The 6,909-nt window shown below is 33.4% G+C and overlaps 1 long non-coding RNA gene across 1 annotated transcript; it reads left to right on the top strand.

Annotated features, from left to right (window-relative positions):
* The first annotated feature begins 236 nt into the window (after positions 1–236).
* On the top strand, positions 237–3,845 carry LOC135112450 (uncharacterized). The gene is made up of 3 exons (XR_010274392.1): positions 237–2,920; positions 3,099–3,244; positions 3,712–3,845. It is a non-coding gene; the product is annotated as an uncharacterized LOC135112450 (long non-coding RNA).
* The last annotated feature ends 3,064 nt before the right edge of the window (positions 3,846–6,909 follow it).

Genomic DNA, 6,909 nt, shown 5'->3' with positions numbered 1-6,909 from the left:
ACCAATAACGAAACAAAGTCCGGACTGCTGTTGCTTGTGCTCCTGCTGCTGCCATAGTGTGTGTGTGTGTGTGTGTGTGTGTGTGTGTGTGTGTGTGTGTGTGTGTGTGTGTGTGTGTGTGTGTGTGTGTGTGTGTGTGTGTGTGTGTGTGTGTGTGTGTGTGTGCAAAAGTCTTACTCGTTAGGTGTCTTTAAGGGAACTTTCTTACTACACTGTACAAAATAATTGTTGTTTTTACAGTATTTTTCCCATAAATACTGACAGGAAATAGCTGTAACCAAAGTTTACAAATCCGACTGTTGTATGTGACATGCAATTTGGTTGTGATGTCTTGAATTTCTTGGCTCAGTCCTTGTTAACATTTAACAGGCAATGTTGAGTGTGTGCCGAGACACCATAAGCCTCCATATTATCTAAATAATATTTTATCGAGATAGAATTAAATACAGATAAACACTGTAAATCGAAGCAACAGGGTGTCTGTAAATGTTGCATTTTTTCTTCGTTGCTAAGCGGTTGTCTTCAATATTATTCTTCATTAAATACTTGGAATGTAATACTTATTCATTGCTGTTATACCAATAGCCTTAAAAACATACTTTAAATGTTTTTTTTTTTTTCTATATTATTTGTCATGTGCATTGTTTATTGCGACACGTGGCACTGTTACTGAAAACTTGTCATGTAGCGCCTTTGTATGTCGATGTGCATTTATCGTATACAAATATTTTCACTTAAAGTGATGATGAAAATTATTCATAATGAAATGAAAAGCTCAAACGTTCTATATAATATTTCGGTGACGCAAGGTTACTTCGACCTAGTAACTTCAGTAACCAGAAGATGGAATATTCTACTCTGGGGAGACATGCAAGGTAAGAAATATATTTTGTTATCTCAGTTCAAACATTTAGTAGTATGAAATTTTGAGGAAGTATGATGAGAAAAATAATAAAAGCATAGGAGTAGTTACATGCACATCGAGATTTCCAACTGTTGAACCACCAATTTTTCTGTTTATGAATACGAGGTGCCTGCCAAATGCCAGTACGAGACCAGTAGCTACACCTTTTTTATCCTGCACTGAGTGAGACCCAGGCCTGTACTTTCATCAAGCTTGATACTGTCAGCTTACTGCACTTCTGGGACACTAGAGGCTAAGTTGACGCTGTTGTTAAGACTGAACTATACAGCCTCAACAAAAACATCACCAAGGGCACAGCTAGCCAGTATTCTACCTACCTACCTCCTAAGGTCCTAAGGCCTAAAGGCCTTCCATCCAACAACATTCCTGGTCTCCTCTCTCGCATGTAAGTGACAATTCAATGGTTGGTTAATCTCAGCTTGTAAGCCATGTCATTATTAAGTGTGTTTATTTGTGCATGATGTATACATTTTTTTTACCTACCTAATATAAATTATGTTTATGCAGGAAGTCATTGGTAAATTAAATAATTAACTAAACTCATCTGCACTCTTAGTTTGGTTAGTTTGATTATATACCTATGTTAAATTATGCTGGTTTGGCTTGGTTAGGTTAGTTAGGTCAGTCTAATTTGGTTTGGTTTGGTTATGATGGTTAGTTTCATTAGTTTGTTAGGTTGATTACCTAGGTTAAGTGGTAATCTGTTACATCCGGCTGGTGGGCACAGATGAGTGGAAGACTGATGAATGAGTGAAAATGTAGTGGAGTTTGTTCCATGAGTCCACTACCACTTTTAGAAAAAAAGTATGTTTCTTAAGTGTTGTCATAATCTCTGAATACCTGAAGGGCAAGCACAGTTAAGTACTAATGATTTTTTAGTAATTACTTTTGTGTCATGGATTCAGAGTCTTCATGTCCTCTCTGTAATCATGTATCAAGGTCAGTGAAAAATTGTGTAAATTATTGCCTGTTGCATTTAAATCAATACAGAAGAGTTATCAAATGCCCATTAAGGGATTCCAAATGGACACTTTCATCATATGCAGGGCTAAAGGCTCATATATACCAAGACCATCAAGAACGTAGGTCAAAAAGTGATGAAAAATTGTTGATCTTAAGTCTCCATTTGAAATTACAGTGTAAAACTCTTTTGTGCCAACAAGTTTATGATAAAAATGAAGGATTTATTAAAGCATTTGAGACAGCACATTGATGATGGCACCAGGATTCAGTGCCCCTTTAATCAGTGCTCCAAAATGTTCTCAAAGACAACCACATTTAAATCACACTTAAGTAGGCATCACACATATCAAACAGTTAAGGACTTGCCAACTGAAATGGTCTACTCATCAAATTCAGACCTCTGTGATGACTTGTCACCAAGTTAGGAGGTATCCAGTACAACAAGAAATGACATTTATGACTTGGAAGGGACTAGCTTATCATTTATATACATATGTAACCAAAGGAGGTGTAATATTACAACCAGGAGCAGTGTAAATAATTGTAATTTTCTTATCATTTTACCTTTGATAAAGTTATTAATTGGTTCCTTTGTGCTTAATAAACAGGAAGGGGATGTGTGGGTATTTGTTATAAAAATTATGAGAGAGAAGTATCTTGTGGTCCATAAAAATTATGTTATCATTATTATTACCTGGTCTTTTGTGGGAAAAGCTTTAGGAAGAGGAGGTAAAATATCTACTGCAGTTCTGCCACAAGCATTGATTGGTGAGAAAGGGGTGAAGATGCTAGAGACAAGTCATGAAATCCTGACCAGGTGGCTATGTTATTTTTATTTATTTATTTATTTTTAATACTTTCAGGAGAATCAAGGTTTACTACAACAAGATATATGCTGTCAATTCATGGTGTTGTTGTCACTGAGCATATTGCCACATTTACCACTGGCCTAGCTATGCTGTTGGCCTCCTATTACAACTTTAATATAAGGTACCCCATGGATTCTGCATCAACACTCGAGTTCATTCAAAGGTAATTCATATATATATATATATATATATATATATATATATATATATATATATATATATATATATATATATATATATATATATATATATATATATATATATATATATAAACATATAGATAAATCTGTCCAGAACACCTCCAGTGTACCTCCATAGTACATTACCTTCCATCACTACAGATGTTTTGCTGGTATCAATCCCAAATGGGGGAGCAAGATAGAAGTAAAAAAAAAACATTGCAAAAGGCACTCTGAAGTCCATCCGAAGGTCCTGTCCCTGATTAATGGTATTGCTGATGTAGACTGGAGGAGCTAAATCCCACCAGGTAATGTTTATTACTTATGAAAACATTGCTTTATCATTATGGAGATTAATCATCATTATTTTCTTTTAAGAAATCTTGGAACACTTATATTGGGTTTTTGTTAAGTGAAAAATAAGCTTCCAGGAAGTCACATGTATTACAGTGTCTTATTTACCATTTCATTTTACCTCACAAATAATTAATTTGTTTGATTACTAATTTTATTAGAGATGCTATGAGTGTGTTATGACGGTTAGATTGCTTTAATGTGCTTGTGCCTGGAAAAAAGGGGCTGGTCATCCCTATTTGGAAACTTAGTGGGCCATCATTTATTTAATTTATTTATTACCACTGACTTCAGTAGAAATAAACAATTTGCCCTGTAGTATATACCTTACTGTTTATATGAAGTACTTGTATTGTGCGTTCAAGACTGAAGACAACAATGCAACTTTTGTATCATGTTTTCATTATCTTAACTATTGCAGATGCTGTCAGCCACTAGAGGGGAGGAAACTAGAATTGTGATACACAAGTGGATGAAACTTCTCTTCCAGTCTTGGTGTTGTACTTAAATAATGCTCTTTTTTTAATGATGTGTCAATGACAATTATAATGGTGATGCTGTAAAGGTGATGTACTTAAATGCCTAGGTTCATTATATATATATATATATATATATATATATATATATATATATATATATATATATATATATATATATATATATATATATATATATATATATTTTTTTTTTTTTTTTTTTTTTTTTTTTTCTGGAATGCTCTTAATAATGGTGTAATGATTATAAAGGTGATGATGATGATGATGTCAAGTTTTCTCCATGCAAGTATAATGATGATTATAATGGTGGTGATGATGATGATAATGCAAGTTTTCTCCATGATTGGTGATGTAAATTAAATACCTAGGTTCAAATTTTTTCTGGAATGCTTTTTTTTATTTGTGTATGTAATGATTATAATGGTGATGATGATGCTGATGATGTAAAGTTCTCTCCATGCTGGTTGATGTATAGTTAAATGCCTAGGTTCATTATGATTTTTTTTTTCTTAAATTCTCTTTTAATGAAGTGTAATGATGATGATTATGTAAAGTTCTCTCCATGCTTGGTGATGTAGTGAAATGCTTAGATTCACTGTTATTTTTATTTATTTATTTATTATTTTTTAGGAATGCTCTTTGATGAAGTGTCAAGTAATTGATTAAATTGTATAGTGTAGTTTTGTGGAAATATTTTTTGCAAGTTTGTCTAATGTATGTTTAGTTTTAAAAATGTGCTCAGGTAATTTCTCCTTTTACCTCATTTTGATTTTGAAGCCTCTTATCTAGTTCATCTTTTACGTGAGAATATGAGGAAAATGTAGGTTATCCATGCCTTAACCCGATGTGCTGTTGGATACATTGTGTTAAATAAAATCTTTCTCCTATGAATTGTCTCACCTTTATAATTTTTCCATGGGCAGTAGGACAGGATTCAAGTTCCCATGTTTATTATTACTGATGCTGTGCTTTAACTAAAAGGATGTTTTTTTTTTTTTTTTTTTATTATTATTTATTTATTTTTTTTTTTCAGCTTGGTTGTCAGATTCCTTACACATATCAGTCCTTGCATTCCTTCTGTGTTTCTCTCATAAACACATACAGTTTAAATAATACCTTGCTTATTTTCCCAAGAATGTTTCAGATACTGGAAGCAGTTAACTTATTTTCATAGACTTTGGTTCAGGTGAAGTGATTTCCCACCGACGTAATTAAATATTTTTGTACATAATCAGGTAGATATGTGATATACTCAAGATCTGTTCATATAGAAAAGAATATTTAATATTCATAAAAAAAAGTCCTCGAAGTGCCCTAGTAAATATGTGTTCTACTGAGTCAATTATGATTTTAGTATTTATTTACTTAAATTGTTATTAAATGTAAAAAATGTCACGAGTACTGAATAGTTGCATTTCCATCGCTCCAATATCCAGACTGTCGGTATCCAGACTCGTCATTATCCAAACAAGTGTCTGATTGGCTATCGTGACAGTAAGAGTTGCTATCTGGAGGGTAAGGGTCACTATTCAGACAGTAAGTCATTATCCGGATGTTTTACAGTCATTTACATCCCTATCCAGATGTTGCAGTCTCCGGATGGGCCTTTGGATAATAACTAGGATGGATATTGGAAAGTTTACAGCATTTTACTGCTGTAATTAAAACATTGCTGTTGATTCAGGATATAACCTCAATATATCAAATTTGCTCTTTCAAACACTGGTTTCTTCTGATATCTGCTCTTTTCTGCATACAGCGAACTTTTCAGTTTGTCATAAAAAGTTTATGTATACCACTTGCCCACTGCTCTCAGTGTGCCTTTTGTTTACATGCTGACCATCTGGAGGAAACAATATACTCCTGCCTGGCTGCCAGTCAGTCGACCTTTTGAACTGTTGCTCAGTGTATACTGAATACACTTTATTAATATGTGGTGCATGGTTCAGTTGGCCAGCAGGCATTCAGGCGTGTGATCAGCTGACAACTGTAAACAGTAATGTGTAGTGAGAGCAGCAGCATTGCAATGTCTACCATTTGTATCTAAAGTCATAATTTGATATTTATGTACTGTATTGTCTTAACTGCATATACAGTAGTACACATACACAAGTATACAAACTTTTTTTCTGATGTACAGAGAAAATTTGGCATATACAAAAAAAAGGGTCATATGCCAACAAGTCATTAGATGTATCTTTTTTTTTTTTATCAACCCAGACTTTCCAGATTAGTTTGATATAATGAAGGATCTATGTGCTGTACTACTATCATCAAGTGTACACAATATGGATATCAACTAGAAATTTCTTAAGAATTTGATACATTATGGATATTAACTAGAAATTTCTTAAGAATTTGATACTGCTAAGTTGTTCACAAGTTCATGTAAACTACAAATACTGTTTGCCAGTACTGTTCCAGTAAGATAGACTAAAATTGAGAAATACATTTTCCCCTTTTTTTGATGAGTAATTTCTGTAAATGGTATACAAAAAAATCCTGTGATAATTTACAAGGAAAAAAATACAGAAACATTTAAAATTTACAGAAAATCTGTTATTTATATGGAAATTTTTGTTTACAGATAACTGTAAATTTTAGAGAAAAAGTTCGGCAGCCTTGTTGCCAGTGAATTTTCTGTAAAATTTATAGATTATTTTTTACAATGTACATTTTATAAGCGTTTAAGAAAAAGGTACGTTTATGCAATTTGCGTCTCCAGGCACCTTACAACAAAGAGGGGCTATAAGTTAGGTAAAAATGCTGGCTCCTTGCCTCCCAGACTGAAGTGTGATCGCTCCTAACCACCCTCAACACATGCCAATATAAAAGAAAGAAGCATGTGGTGGTTTAATTTAAGTAAACGTGTTACTAATGTTACTGATCACCAATAAGTTATTTCCTATATATTTTCTTTTTACTCGCCATAACAGCGATAATCCATAAATAATGAAAAGAAGATGCCTCATCTTTACTCTTTAATCTAAGCCTCTTCCTTCTTCCCCTTCTAGCCCTACATATTCTTCCCCTTTCCTTACTGTGCATCTTGAATTATTCATTCACTCCTCCTTACACTGCTCCTATTTCTCAATTCACTGCTTCTCACAGCTCAGACTTAA

This window comes from Scylla paramamosain, chromosome 23 (genome assembly GCF_035594125.1).
Source record: "Scylla paramamosain isolate STU-SP2022 chromosome 23, ASM3559412v1, whole genome shotgun sequence".
Lineage (NCBI taxonomy): Eukaryota > Metazoa > Arthropoda > Malacostraca > Decapoda > Portunidae > Scylla > Scylla paramamosain.
This window is presented reverse-complemented; position numbering and strand designations above follow the sequence as displayed.